Source organism: Papaver somniferum, chromosome 1 (assembly GCF_003573695.1).
Source record: "Papaver somniferum cultivar HN1 chromosome 1, ASM357369v1, whole genome shotgun sequence".
Taxonomy (NCBI): Eukaryota; Viridiplantae; Streptophyta; class Magnoliopsida; order Ranunculales; family Papaveraceae; genus Papaver; species Papaver somniferum.
Genome location: NC_039358.1, coordinates 228,980,925 through 228,996,949, shown reverse-complemented (window position 1 = coordinate 228,996,949; position 16,025 = coordinate 228,980,925). Strand labels below are relative to the sequence as shown.

The window sequence follows — 16,025 nt, the reverse complement described above, 5'->3', positions numbered from 1 at the left end:
AATGCACCATGGAAGATCCCATAATCTACAAGCTGTATCCAACTCAACCCAAATTTTGATCTTTCAACTGGGTTTTTAGGACCATATGCATTAGTCAGCATCCAACTAAAGTTATCTGACTTGTTTGTGCATGAAATCGATAAAGTATACTCTCCCATGAGTGAGTCACTGACCTCTACCAAATCTTTATCCCATAAGATAAGAATACCTCCTAAACTACCAACATATTGTTGGAAAGTCCATCCCACATTTTTGTATCCACGATTTGTTTGATGTCATATTGCGTACATTGCATCATTTTTGTTTCCTGAAGCATGACGATTGGAGCTTTACTTAACTGGACTACTGATCGTCTGTTGGCTGAGTTTAAACCATGTACATTCCAAATTAATATTGAGAGACTCATTGGCAAAGGTGATTATCCCTTGTTTTGGATGATCTTTCTGAAGATGGAAAATTAATGTCAATTGCAGTAATGCCGAGTCTCTTCAATTCAGACTTGAGTTTCTTAGGGACTACTTGGAGAGAGTCAGATGTGTCTAGATTCACGGATGACGCATCATCTAACAATTCATTCGATGTAGGTTCAAACCCGGAGGATACAACGAATTACTAGTGGAGGAGGCTTCATCATTATCAAAGACACCATAAACGAATCCTCTAAACTCAACACATGAGCAGTTCTTTGCTTGGGTTTATGTACGGAAATTTCCTCTTCGCCATCTAAATGAACTGTTTGCTGAACTGCAAAGTCTTCTACAAAAAATAAGTTTTATAGGTATAATAGGTATTGGTTTCAATATCATTCCTGATGAGGAGACTGTAGTAAGGAGAAACTTTCTCGAATAATTTGGCATTGCATTGAAACTGATACCCAAGTACACACCTAGGTCGAAGAGACAAGTCACCTCCTTAATTAACCAATTTGGTATGATACAAATATGTGGTTGGTTTATGTTGAATATCCTACTCGAAAAGGTAAACACTGATGTTGATTGGGTTTTGGGTTGGGTTGGTGTTGGATTGACAGTGCTAATGGAACTAGGATTGGAAATTGCAGTGGATGGGTTTAGAAAAAATGGCGCAGGAAATGGGAATAGACAGCGGTAGAATGGGTTGGGCTAAGGTTAGAGGGTGGTGATGATGGTGTGCCTTGTTGCTGTGTAGGGGTGATAGTTGGATGATTGGTTGTTGTTGATGGTGTACCTTTAATAGATAGTTTGAAGGATGGAACTACAAGAGTGGTATCCGCATCTATTTCCATGTCATCTTCCAGATCAGATAGTGTGTCCACGGACCACATGATTCTGCCACCATAAACAACCGGTATAATTTCTAGCAATCCAACTTATCAAAAAAAGAAAAATCAATAAATAAATACATTTTGACTATCCATTGTCAATTTATCCATGACTATTTTTCTCTTGAAGCTCCATCACAATACAGTAGAGCAATGTTCTCATTTAAAAATCTGAAACAAAACTTCAACAAGTTTTATCGGTTGATTTTTGTAATTTGTTGGGCCTTATGGAACGAAAGAAACAAGCGAGTAATGGCAAGGAAAATGCCCAAATCAACAACAGAAACAATAAATGGAGTGAAGTTTTCAATCCTCACTTGGGGCGGGAAAGAAAAATGGTTCTTTGGAACCATATTCAGGGACCTCATAACACACTGAAAAGTCATTATTGACGGATGTAACTAGCTGTACATATCACACAATGAGGGCTTTTGCCTTTTTACAATTTTTTTTTTTGAATATAAAATCCCAACATTTCTCCTCAAAAAAGAAAAAAAAAGTTTTACCCGTCAGATTCTTAGTTGGGTTGGTCGGGTTCGACCAGAAATGCTATGCTTACGCACAAGACTACCTCTCTTCCCGAAAGCTTCGCGGGGACTATTTTATGATGACGGACGACCGTCCGGAAGGGGTTTACTGCACAAGGCCTCTACAGAGGAAATTCTCCATGCGAATACAAGATACTCAGCTTCGCGCAAAAAATAGGGATATTCTTATACATGCCATTCCAAGCTGCCTCAACACCTGCAAATTATAAGATATATTCCACCTTGTTCCTCAAAAACTATATGGCTGATAATAAGGTCTACTGCGGGGAACAATAAGATTGGGTATGATACACTAATTTTCCAAAATAGAGAATCTCTATAGAAATGGTCAAACAGTATTCACTGGAAACTCAACAACATTGGAAAATTCTCTGTTAAAGCTTTATACAAAGCCAAAATAGAGAATCTCTATAGAAATGATCAAACAACAAGAGACAGTAGAGCTATATGGAACTTGGAAGTGGCACCAGCTGTCAAAATTTTCCTCTGGAAATGTGCTCATGAAATTCTGCCAACTAATTCCAAAACTGCAAGCATTCTCCACTATATTGATCCCATATGCAAATTATGCAACAGTGGGGAGGAATCTATGACACACCTATTCCTCAACTACCCTGCTGCCACTGAAGTCTGGCAGCAAATGTTAGGTGGAAATCATGGCTTATTTGATCACCATACTGTTTTCATGGATTGGTTTAATGACTGGTTTCACAATGCGTACATCAGTCATAATGTCTGCATTTATGCTACCACTTGTTGGTTCATTTGGAAGGCTAGATGTGATCTTGTTTTCCAAAACATCTCTCCTAATGCTAAGAATACTACTCTCAGCATTCAACAACATATCTGTGGTCATAACAGAATTCACAAGTTACATTGCCATGTCTTGAATACTCAGGGGCATATCATTGAGAATGAATCCCATATAGCTACTCCTGGAACTATTGTTGGGGTCCAACAACACAAGCAGAGCTTTGGTTTCTTAATCAAAATATGTACTATTCAGGATCCCAACACTTATCAATTCTTCTCTGTACTAACTATCACTGATTTTGCAGGCAACTATGTTGATAGCAGAGGACACACAGGACAGTGGGGAGCAGAAGGAGCCACAGGAGGAGCAGACTTAGTCTTTCAATGGGCAGAGGAAAAGCAGCACATGAACATAGAAATACATGCTGAAACAAGTGAAATCCTGGAGCACTTCAACACTCTCTACATCCAAGCAATCAAAGGAAGATTCAGTAGAAACTACCACAAGGAAAAACAGACATCGAATGAAGAATCCCTATTACATATCAAACCTGTAACTTTTGTTTTATTGGGTCTTAAACTGTTACATAGAACCCAAAATCTCCAAGCTTTGAATTTGGCTACAACTTGTAAGAACCTTAACAGTGGGTCTAATGTTTGTTTAAACAATGACCATACTTGCATTATTAGCGATCCTAATCCTTAGGCTCCGCCTAAATTTTCTTAAAAAATAAAATAAAGACCTAGAATCAGCAACTAGGATATGGGTACATATCTAACAGTACCAATGGACCAACTGGGGTGGGACATTTTTGCCACTTACTGAGATTATATATGATCTTATGGTCACACCATAGCCTAGACCATAGTATCACTTGATATTAGTATATTAAACATTCTCTACAATTTCGTGCAATTATTCGTGGCTTTATGAAATACTTTATTGAACTAATCTTGTTTAACTCTTTATTAGTTGTGCGGAAAGAAGATTTTTTATGTCCATGATCTTGGTATGAGGGTTTTGTTGACTATACTTTTGACAAATGTTACTTCATGTCTCACGTTTCCATGAGTAAAGCTCAAAATGTTGAAAATTTAGTCAAGCGCTTCAAAACTTTATAACACTGCTTTCTTGTTTGAAACAAAAGTCCACAAACATCATTTCAAATTGTTTAACAGTGTTTTGTTGTTGGCAAGAAATTTATTTCTCCATCATGATTGATTTGGAAGAAGTTCTGAACTCACTGATGTCCCTCGATGACTTTGCTACTATATTGCAGTCGAATGAATAAACAAGAAAACAAGTGCTAAACTAATTAATCCAAGAAGGAAGTGTAGGCCTTGAGTCCATGTGGGGAACAATAAGATTCCTACTACAAACATATATAAATGAATGACTGATTTGATGAAACTAACAAGTTTCTTCTATATACTTGATCCTATACCATTCTTCTTTGTCCATATTTACCTACATTAACATGTTGTATGATACACTTTCTTCTTTCGTTGTACCATGATAATTATTAAATAACACAATGAATCGTGAATGATTTGTTCTCTAGAAAACAAATAAGAAGCAGACATTCTTTATGGGCTTATTTCAGATATATATATATATATATATATATATATATATATATAACCAGTAAACAACAATTACAAGCGTCAGCTTTTATTCGATATCCTTCTCAATGTTGTCATGTACACAGGGAAAGACCTTTCATGGTATTAGCAAGCCATTATTTAGGATGGCATTGTTTCTTCGAACTTGTTCGAGTAGTGTTCGTTTCAACCAGTGAAAAGACAGTGCTGGTTGCGCATTCATTACCGGTATCATAGGTTTGACAAAAGATTATAGGTGTTTACGGCTAGCTAACTGAGCCGGAAGGTTTGACAACAAGACTATCGGTGTTTAAACTAATAGTAGTATGAAGTTGGTATGGGCACCTACCTGCAATGTACATGCACAAGTTCTTAATATGTCTAAATGCACAAATTAGTAGGATTTTGTTTGGAAGGATTAGCCATGCAAAGTGAAGTGGGCCTATCGTGATCTAGCAACATTATTTAAGCAGTACATAGCTTGGGGTTTCCTTTTGATTCTCTTGTCCACCATATTGGCCATTCTTTATCTCCAATGGTCAGCACTAAGTTTAGTTGGCTTGAATCGACAGAATAGAGGCGTAAATTGGGTTGTGCCAGCACGAGCACAGCCCAGCACAACACGCTAAAATCTGAGCCCAGCCCAACACATAATTTAGCCCAACACGGTAGATTTTTGGGCTGTGCTGGGTTAGCCTAATCGGTATCACAGCACAGCACGCGACACAGATAAGCACGTGGCCCATCCCAGCACATCACGTTAAGTAAGCATGTCATAGCATGCACAGGTACACCATATAACATGGCATAATACATCAAATTTTGTGTATATTTCACAAAAGAGTCACTATTGTAGCTAATTTTTGACATTTTATGCTGACTTATTTTTATAACAACACATATAATACCTTAATATTTCGAAAATATATTTCAATATCGTTGTTATAATGTCGTTACCTATATTTAACTAGAACATTAATTTACATGACAATGATCCAATTTTATATGTGATGGCCTATTTTTTTTTATAGAATAACCTTGTTAATTTTACTTGAAATAATTTCAAATGATATGTTGTCTATTTAAATTCCCGTGATAATGTCCGATTTAATGTATATATTAAGTGATTTCAAATTGTTTATAGCACGTGTGCCAGCACAGCATGACACAACACGTTTATTCGTGTGCTGTGCCCGTGGGTTGTGTTGTGCCTAAGTTTTGACTAGTAAAGCACAGCCCGGCACAACATGTTTAAATCGTTGGCACGGCACAGCACAGCACGGCACATGGCACGTGAAGCACGTGACTTCATGGGCCGGGCTGTGCCGGACCAGCACGTTTTACACCTCTACGACAGAATGTTCATTTCTATGTAGAACCTTCTCCTCCCGATAAACAGAACTAAACCTCTCTTACAATGGCCGATCTTTATACTCGAGGACAACGAGAATAATGGCAGATGACTTTCTGTTGGACATCGGCATCTGCGAATTTGAAACTCGTCAATATTTTAGAATTTTGGTAAAGTTTGTACGCTTACGACAGTTGATGTGACAAAACCAATTTAAGAAGATTGTACGGTTTTTTCTATCTATACCTCTAATTCTTGGAAGCAATCAAATTTCAATAGAGTTAAAAAAGAAATTTTCATTTTGAAAGCACAATGAGATGATAGCAAGTTAGCATCATACAAGCCCATTAAGGTTAAATATTGACATTTGATCAAACTCTTCCATCCATTATGAAACGTAACATCTGATCTGAATGGTACATTGCAACTAATTGTAAAGGGATGATCGGTGGGAATGGCGATATTGATTAGGACACTTCTTAAAAAGGGACACTATTATTTGTACGCTAAAAGGGAAAGCATAATCCAAACATATTTCGGTATCATCTTCCAGTTCGAACAGTCTTAAAGTCTATATTTTCACGGGCCTGTCACTCGTCATTGCCTATGATGTACATGAAAGAACGATTTTTTGGAGATCATGGTTTTTTTTTGGGACCATGGTTTTATTTTGGTTAAAGACATTAGAAGTAATTCTAGGTCACCCCATATCTAGTTATTTATTTAATACTTAATTTACCCTCTTAATTAATTTAGGTTATGATTAGTAAAATGATTTAGTTAAAAACAATTAGTGAGATTAAATTAAAAGATGAGTTTATTATTAGTTGAGTAATTATTGTGAGAGTAGAGTTAGAGAAGATGAAGGAGAAAAACATGGAAAATAAAAAAAAAAATCCAATTCACCCCCTTTGAGTATTCAAGTGATGAAAACTCATCTGATTCTTCATCTCCATCCTCTCCTAGAATATTTGTTAATCTTCAAAATGATCCGGATTTGGCTTATTTCTTAGATGGTGATTGTATTCTTCCCCAAAATGAAACTCAAGATGAAAATGATGGATTTTATCAACCACAACCGGAGGAAGAGTATTTGGGTGAACATGTATGCTCCAAACTTAGATAATGTATGTTGAATTGGTAAAAACTTCCCCAAAAATGTAAATTTTTGAACTGGATTTTGCACAGTTCGGTTATATTATATGAAGAACATGTAACCGAACTGTTCTGAAGGTGTAGTTTGGTTGCCTTGTGAGATGAATAAGTAACCGAACTCATTTGAAGATGTAGTTCGGTTACTTTATCCAAACACGCAGGTTACCTAACTCCATATCAATGGAAGTTCTGAGATGCAGTGTTATGTTCGTTTGGTTCGCAACTAACTGAACTTTACGTAAAAATAAAGTTTAACTAAGTGTATACAGTTCGGCTGGTTTGCAAACTGCATGTACCAACTATCTAATCGAACTATGTTTAATAAGTTCGGTTGTTTCGCAAACTTGAACCTAACAGCATAACCAATCGAACTTAACAAACAAAAAAAATCTGAAGTTCCAGTGTCTAGTTCGGTTATCTACATAAAATACAGAGTAACCGAACTCTGTTCCTTTTATTAGTTTTGCGATAAAATTCACATGTTACCGAACTCGGTTCCTTTTATTTGTTCGGTTACTTTGCAACTTGCTTAACCAACCGAACAATGAGTTCGATTTCCCGATAAAATTATTATGTGACCGAACTTATTTGTGATTGCATTGATGTTGTTACATTTCTTGTAGATGGAATCACAACCTATACCAATGCATGATCAACCTTCTCCGATTGGTATGTTGTTCGAAGATACATCTACTCACTATGCGAATGAGTTGGTATTTGACTTACCTATTGATGCGAAGAATTGGGCTAGAGAACATGCCAAGAGAGTCAATTGCGTCTTGGTTTTGAATGGAAAGGAAAGCAACACTCGTTTTGAAATGGTTTGTGAGAGAAGTGGAGATCCCGATGTTAGTCACAAGAGGAAGGGTTATGAGTATAAAGGAAAGATGACGAGGAAGAACACAACGTGCTCAAAGAAAATCAAATGTCCGTTCAAGCTAATATTTAGCAAGAGCAAATTAACGACGAAATGGTTTCTAGCTATGGATAAGGTCGTAGGTAGTCATAACCACCCTCGTCCGGATGATCTTGAAGGGCATGCAATGGCCGCAAGGCTCACTCCTTGAGAAATGGAAAAAATAGCCGAGTATAGGAAATTGTATATTTCACCTTCCACAATGCTTCGCTTATTAAAGCAAGATAACCCGGGTAACGTATCATCTTTGTACACCATTTACAATGCAATTGAGACGACTAAAAGGAATGAATGGAATGATAGAAAAGTAATGCAACAATTATTTTTTTTTGGCTCAAGAGAAAGGCTACGCGGTTCAAAAGAAGGTAGGTCCGGAAGAAGAAATAACTCATCTCTTCATTGCCCATCCGAAGAGTGTTCAATTGGCTCAATCATTCCATGAAGTTCTTATATGAATGAAAGAACTCGAAGCTTTTCCGAGTTCCACTTGAACGAATGAAAGAACCGCAATTCCCCAAGAGTAGTTGTTCACCTCATCCAAGGGGTCCAATAGCTGGAGGTAATGAGCATTTACCACGTGGCCTGAAGTGTCAGGGAAGAAGACGGTTCCAAGTTGATATAAAAAATAAGCAGTCACATGGTGCTTAGTCTTCTCCTCTGTCATCACCAACTTTCCTTGAGCAACCAAATCTTTCGTCCCTGAAAACTCATCAAACAAGGTTTTGAGCTTGATCTTTTTCAACTTCTTCTTGTACGTGCGGTCTTCCTCAAACTCATTATACTCATCACCTTCCTTAGGCTCTTTGTTAGATCGCCAAAACTCACATTGTGCCTTTTTATCGCTCCATCCTAGACACCTTTCGTCTAGTTTTTCAAGAACTTCATAACTCATCGAGGGATCGTAGCCATCTCGAATACTTTTTCCTGTAATTGGTAGGGTTGTGATTCTAAAACAATCATCCGGAGTTATCTCCATCTCACCAAAAGGTAGATGAAAGGTATTCGTTTCTGGATAAGCCCTCTCGGCAAATGCAGTAACAGTGACAACATCAAATTTTTGGTGCGCATGTTGTATCCCGTTCCATAGTACACAATCAAATACCTCCAAGCGGACCTCATCACACTCATTTTCTATATTCCATACCTTGTTCTTTTGACGTTTCAAAACACGGACAACATTTTTATGATCCTAAAAAAACAACATCATATCTTATATACTAATATATATATAAAAGAAAAATATATGTCAAAATATAATAAAATGACTGAGAAATCTAAATCTTGATGGTTAAGATTGAACCATACCTTTGTCGCAAAGATCTTGGCAGCCCATGAGGTTTTGTAGCCCCATCAATACCTCCCTGCCATCTCTTGGAGTACTATATGTTGGATTCTTTGGCGGCAAACACAAATCCTTATGAGGAATGTATGAATATCTAGCACAAGGCTTTTTAGGCGTATTTCTAGGTCTCTTTAACACTATGTCTTCTTGTTCCTCTTCTTCTTCCTCTTCATCCGAGTCCTCCTCTGATCCATCATCATCCTTATCTCCTTCCTTGGCTCCGTCTTCCTCATATTTTTCACCCTCATCATCGCCCTCATTTCCTCCTCCTTGAGCTAGTTCATCTTCTCCGCCTTGATTATGTTCTTGACTACCCATCTCTTCCACAATCTCTTCATTAACTTGTTGGCTTACGTTGTCAACATTATCTCTATTGACACCATCTTGGATGAAAACACCCGGTAATGACCCACCTCCATACTTAGCATTTTTGGTTCCACGCTTACCGGCACCACAATGTACTTTGCCTCGAGGCGTGGGAGTTCTCAGATCTTCCAGTAAAGGTTGTTTTCCTCTAATCAAGAAAACAAAATATATTATCTTAACCGATAAATGATTGACTAAATCAGATGCAACATAAGGGTTCTCAGCGTAAGGTTCGGTTTGAATAGGTTTTTTTCGAACACACCGAACTCCACATGTGTGCAAATACTGAAGAGTTCGGTTTGTCAAGGTTTTTTGCGAATAAACCGAGCTCAACATTGGTCACTAATAGTAAAGAGTTTGGTTTGTCAAGGTTTTTTGCAATCAAACCGAACTCCACATGTGTGCAAATACTGAAGAGTTCGGTTTGTCAAGGTTTTTTGCGAATACACCGAACTCAACATTGGTAACTAATAGTGAAGAGTTCGGTTTGTCAAGGTTTTTTGCGAATAAACCGAACTCCACATGTATGCAACACAACATAGTTGGACAAGTTCGGTTAAATTGAAACTCAACATATAGGGCAAAATAGCATAGTTTGGTTATATTGAAATTTGTTTTTTTTTTGGTAAAGTTCGGTTACTAAATAGTTTTAGAATATTATGCGAACCAACCGAACAAGATAGCTCAGTTCGGTTACACAAAAACTCAAAATAGCGGGCAAAATTGCACAGTTCGGTTACAAGTGGAAAAAAAATTGTTGCAAAACTGGTAAGTTCGGTTAGAAAAAAGTTTTAGGATTTTTTGCGAACTAACCGAACTGGCAGTTCGGTGACCCGGTTTTGAATCCTATAAAACCGAACTGCTCTTCGTGTTCTTCCTTTCAGGAAGTTCGGTTAACAAACTAGGGTTTTCTAGAAATTCGTCCTAACCGAACAACGCACTGTAACTCCCATTCGGACCCTATTTTGATGATTTCTATTCAATTAAACGAATCAAAATCAAATTAAAAGTATGGGTTTGTTGGAAAATACCTGCGAATCGGTCTCATGGCAGAATCAGGCTTCTTACTGCGTCTATTATATTGGATTATGGATTCACTTGGCTCTTCCACTTCTTTATGAATCTCAAAATCACTTGGCTGATTTGCTAGATGTCCTAATGGGGGACCTGTTCCTGGGAGTCTATTGGTTTTCTTTCGAAGAACCATTCTTATAGTCGATTGATTAATCGACGATGAAAATTTTATGAATTGACGATTAATCGATGAAGATGATGTTGGAATGGGGGAAGAGGAAAGAAGAAGAGGAGAACAGTTCCTCAAAATTGTTTTTTTTTGTGCGGCTAGGTTAGATTAGGATTATATTTAGGTTTTTCTTTTGATTAAGTTAGATGTAGTTATTAGGTTAGGGTTAATTTAATTAGGGTAAGGGCCAAATTAGTAATCTCATATGATTTTAGGACATCCCTTAACATTGTAGGGTAGGTGGCCTAATAGGACCATGGTCCCCCAAAAAAACCATGGTCCCCAAAAAATCGTTCACATGAAACTAGCTTCCAATAGCTTAGGTCAAACTGGGCCTGGGCATTAGCTTAGGTCAAACTGGGCTTGGGCATGGTTCCATCCGATGTCGTTCGTTGTTTTACCCAAACCCAAGAATTGAACGATTATCTTTCACATATATAAACCAAAACCAAACCAAATTTTAAACTAAACCATCACCGGTTATTATTATTACACAGGAAAAACAAGAAAGCGAAACTACAAAGGCATCTCAGATGCCAAAGCATATAAAATACAAGCACAAGAAGAAGTAAACCAGAATTTGTTGGTAAGAGAGTAGCGAGCTAGGGTGAGCAACATCATTGCCCTCACGCTTATAAATTTGAAACTAGATTTTTTGCCCATGCTACGCCCGGGCAGCTCCGCACACATAATCATATACATGCATCATTACATAATTATTTATTAGGTGTCGTGGGGCTTTGCCCGTCCCCGTCGCATTACATTTTTTATTAGGGGTGGCTCGGCTTCGCCTCACCCAGTTCCGATTCATTTTTGATTTGGTGTTGCATGGCTTCGCGTTGCCCCGTTGCGATACATTTGATCAGATGTGGCTCGGCTTCGCCTCGCCCCGTCCCGATGATATGTTGTTGAAAGTAGAAATGGACGAATTTTTTCTTGCTTCAATATTTTTTTTTTCGCATGTTTTAAATTCCCCCCTGCATTACCCTGCCGCATACTGCATGTATGTTCTGCGTTATACAGCGAGATTGTAAAGCCAATCCAAAATTTCTTCTGTATTGTTGAGAGGGCCTTGCTAGAGATGCAACGATCCACTACTTTCAGTTAAGCGAATGTAGGAATTGACGACGTGAAGAATTATATTCCAGTTATTGCTGCAGAGTTGATAACATCTACATCCAGACATGTTCCCTTAGCAAAATCGAAAAAACACTACTAACAATAATAACATATCAAACCAACAATTTTTTCACAAATGATGTGCATCCATCCAAACAACGTTTTAAAATAATAAAAGTTTATCCGTCTATGTTGGTTTCTCTGATACCGGAGCAGTGGAGCTTACAAAATTCATGCGAACGTAAGGAAGATTTTTCAGAGCCTTTTTCCTCATAAAGGAACATCTATGAAATTCATGTGCATTTTCCCAAAGGAAGTCCATCAACGCATCATCTTCCAGTCTTGAAACTCTCAAGTCTTTAAAAATCATATTATGAGTTAAATCTAGACATGCACGTAACTCTTTAATTCCATGATATATCATTCTCTGCCCTCATGCTAATTAAGTAACCACCACTCCATATTAATAAATTTTCCTTTGCCTCGAAACAAAACTGTTTAGCTGATTATTTGTTGATCGTTCTTCGTCTTTTGTCCATTTCCTTCTGTGCAAGCTTGTAACCTGCGAAGTTCACAGCACCCAGAGGTGAAATCCATAAGAACCTCGAAAATCCCTCCTTCAATGGACTAAGGAGTCCTGGCTGGCGGAGAATCGATGAGGCTATCATCGGCATTGAAACTGGAAGCCCATGAACTGCTGAACACCCTTCAAAACAGTTACAAAAAAACAGAGGTCATATTAATGCTCACAGCACAAAGCCAAACTTTCGTATACACTTAAAATGTGATCATTAGACACGGACTATTAGCTGTCATATTCATATAAGTACACGTCTTTATAAAATCGATATAGAGTCACATCAACATCAATCTTTTTCTGTTATAATCTGCCTTCATTTCACCAAGTAAACTATTACGCGTACATCTTTAACATTAATGCGGAAGAGGAAATTTAAACTATGATTTGTGAGTGATCTGATCTCTAGAACATCTACATCAATTTTCAGGATGTAGGAAATTTTATTTGTAAACCACCCAAGTTGGGGTTGTTAAGAATCTAAAAGCATACTCAGCTAAATGCAAAAAGCATAAAAAACAACAATTGGGATGAGACATCCTCAGGCGCAGCTGCTTAACAATCATGGAAAAGTTGGATTAGACGTGCATGGACGTCTATGGTGGTGTTATGTTTTCCGTTACAGGATAAGTTATCAGGAGGCGTTATGATTTCAGTCCCCATTTTATGTTTAAAAAATACGGTTTCTTATTCCTTGGAAAAATGATTACAGTTGAATTGGTTTAGATGTTGGAAAAAATTATACAATTCACTGTGAAAATTCTCAAGAATCATGTGATAGAGTCAAGACGACCACTTTCATCGATCTTCGTGTTGGAAAGAAAAAATGTTCAGTGAGACAAACTCTTCCTCAAATGCTTGTTATAATGCATTCTAGCTGGTAAATCACACCTTAACTCTCAACAGTAAAAAACTTACTTATGTTGAATCGAAATGTATTGTTCATTCAAATAATGTAGGGTAAGCTTACCAAATGTCGGCGACTGTCATCCACATGAACCTTCTTCATCGCTGCAAGGGTAGTTAACCCACCCACAATTCCCCCGAAAACAGAATGCTTATAGAGCAAATGATTTGCAGACTTGCACTGCCATAAAAAATTCAGAGCCACTAATATGCGTCGTGCAATTTGCCATACCGACAACACCCTTGCCTGAGTGAAGCAATTTCTAGTTAACCTCTTCATATCAAAAATCTGTAACTTAATGAAGTTAAACAATAGGGAATTTTTAAGTCTAAGCTTACCTGAAACCTGAGTTAAACTGATAAGTCCATCAGAAGGGATCTAAATTCATAATACAATACCAAAAGAAAAACAAAAACAAAAGATCGTTATAAGTTCCAATGATATTGAAATTAATTAGCTGGATCATAGCTCATGACCATAAAAATATGAAATACTCACTTGTTTGCTAACAGGTTCAGCTATGGGACGGGGATTTCATAAATTGAAATGTCCATTAAAGACCAACAAATAAAGTTCATGAATACTCATATGTGTAAAGATTGGAAGGCCCTAGTTGTCAAAGTAATTGAATCATGCATCTCATATGTCCTATCAAGTAATTGTATAAGAAGATGAAAAAATAAAACTACACCCCGAAATGTTAATTAAGCTCAAAAACGTAAAAAAGCTTGGATATTCTTGAAAAATAGTAAAGCTTAACAGATAAGAGAGTTATCTTCATTTCATTGTTTCTTCACCCCTTGGTGTCATACTGTTTATACCGATTTGTCAATGATTTGTCTAACTTCTCATTGACATCCTCCATGAAGATAATAGTAGGCAATTCCTGATATATAAATTCAACAGATATAAACCCCAAGTTGACCATGAAAACAACATCAGTAGATAATATATAGATTCTTAAATCGAATCCAGTACAGAACATACATAGACAGATATGAGAATACCTGAAGGTAAATAAAGGAATAAAAGAAGAGAGGTGATTAGGGTTACACAGATTAGTGTGAGAAAGATTTATAAGTGGTGAAGAAGAAAGGTGGAGGCGGAGCTTGCTTGAATAATGGAAGAGAGGTGATTAGTTTTTTTTTTCTTTTTCTTTTCGGAAAATATATGAGAAGTTAGGAAGTTTGGTGAGAAAAGTGATATCTAAACACAGAAATGCAACAAATTCATATGCTAAAAGCTGATTTAGACATGCACACATGCGTATCTTTCATATAATTGCATATGACAAATTGTACTATAACTTACCAATGTTTGAGCTTTCAATACTTAAATCCCATAGTGGCACCATATTGTCTGATTTCTTAGCATTCCCTCTTCTTACCTCATTTAAATAGCCTCCCCCTAAACAAAATAAAGAAATACATGATATCATCAGTTTCTAGTGCCTACTGAATTTATTTGGGTGCAAGAAGGTGTGCTTTGTCACAAACTTTGTAGCAATACCAATCACGAAAAAAAAGATATTGAAATGTTATGGATCATTCATCATACGACATAAAGATATGCTCTCTACCTTAAGAAAGTTCTACAAACTCTACAGCATACCAATCATATGTCTCAGGGTTTAGAAGCCATGCATCTGCTGGAGTTCTTATACCCAATTGAGCTATCATTAACATCAGTTCTCAAGAACAACACCTTTGCACCTTAGCCGCAAGTATACTATCTTGCACCTGCAGTATAAACATCGTAACATTAATATAGACATCACTGCTCCCTGCTGTACTGGAAAAAATCATAAGCAAACAAAAGAAGAAAAATTTCTACAAACTCTACAGCAATACCAATCATAAAAAAAAGATACAGAAATGTAACCTGCATATAACAATTCCAGTCATAAATTTACCCTTGAACAATTAATCAGAATTCCACTCCTCGTAAAAAATGAATTAAATTAGAAACTATAAACCCTAGTGAACAAATTAAACCCAGAAAGTCAACATCATAAGATTAAAACAAAACATTGAAAAAAAAAACAAAAAGAGTTACTTGAATTTTTAGGTGACTTGATATTATCAATCCAAACAGAATCCTAAACGACCCTCCATGAAAGAAAACTAATTACAATCCTTTTGCATGAGAAACCCTTAAAATCAAATGAGAAACCCTTAAAATCTTTTTGCATGATACTGCAATTCAGATCAATCATTATCAGGTTTAGGGTAAACCCTAATTCGGATTTAAAAAAAGAAAATTGAATCAAAAATTATGAAACATAAGAAAACAGAAAGCAGTGAAAAACCCTAGTTGATCAAAATAATCAAAGCTATCACAGATGCAAACAGAGACAAATATAATACCTGAAGGTAAATCAACGAAGAAAAGAAGAATAAGAAAACAGAGAGACCTATTACCTGCAACAGATAAAAAACCCTAGTTGATCAAAATAATCAAAGCTATCACAGATACAAACAGAGACCAATATAAACATGAAGGTAAAACAACGAAGAAAAGAAGAAAAGTGAATATATTAGGATGATACAGATGTGTAGATGGCGGAGAAGAAGGTGAAGGCGGAGCTAGATCGAATAATGGAAGAGAGGGTTTTGTTTAGGTTTAGTCGAGTTTTTTTTTTCTTTTTTTTTCCTCCGGGATTAATAAAAACATTCTTTTATATTTCGCGCAAAAAATCCTTTGTTTTCTCTCCTTTAAGGAAAAGTGAAATGGAGCAATTCTGTGAGTGGGTGACGGTCACCGTTCAACGTGGAGCCTAATGAGCTTAGGATTTTAAAGGAGTTAGATGAATTCTGGAAAACTTACAAACAAGGCTATTTATATCA

At 36.8% G+C, this 16,025-nt stretch overlaps 1 long non-coding RNA gene across 8 annotated transcripts; it reads right to left on the bottom strand.

Moving 5' to 3' along the window:
- Positions 1-11,689: 11,689 nt before the first annotated feature.
- Positions 11,690-15,824, bottom strand: LOC113318303. 8 transcript variants are annotated; one of them, XR_003344422.1, is made up of 6 exons: positions 15,546-15,824; positions 14,759-14,918; positions 14,187-14,586; positions 13,518-14,065; positions 13,243-13,425; positions 11,690-12,401 (listed from the first exon to the last, which is right to left on the bottom strand). It is a non-coding gene; the product is annotated as an uncharacterized LOC113318303 (long non-coding RNA). The 8 variants fall into 8 exon arrangements; XR_003344425.1 differs by having other exon boundaries at positions 14,491-14,586; XR_003344429.1 differs by having other exon boundaries at positions 13,518-13,557; positions 14,491-14,586.
- Positions 15,825-16,025: the final 201 nt, after the last annotated feature.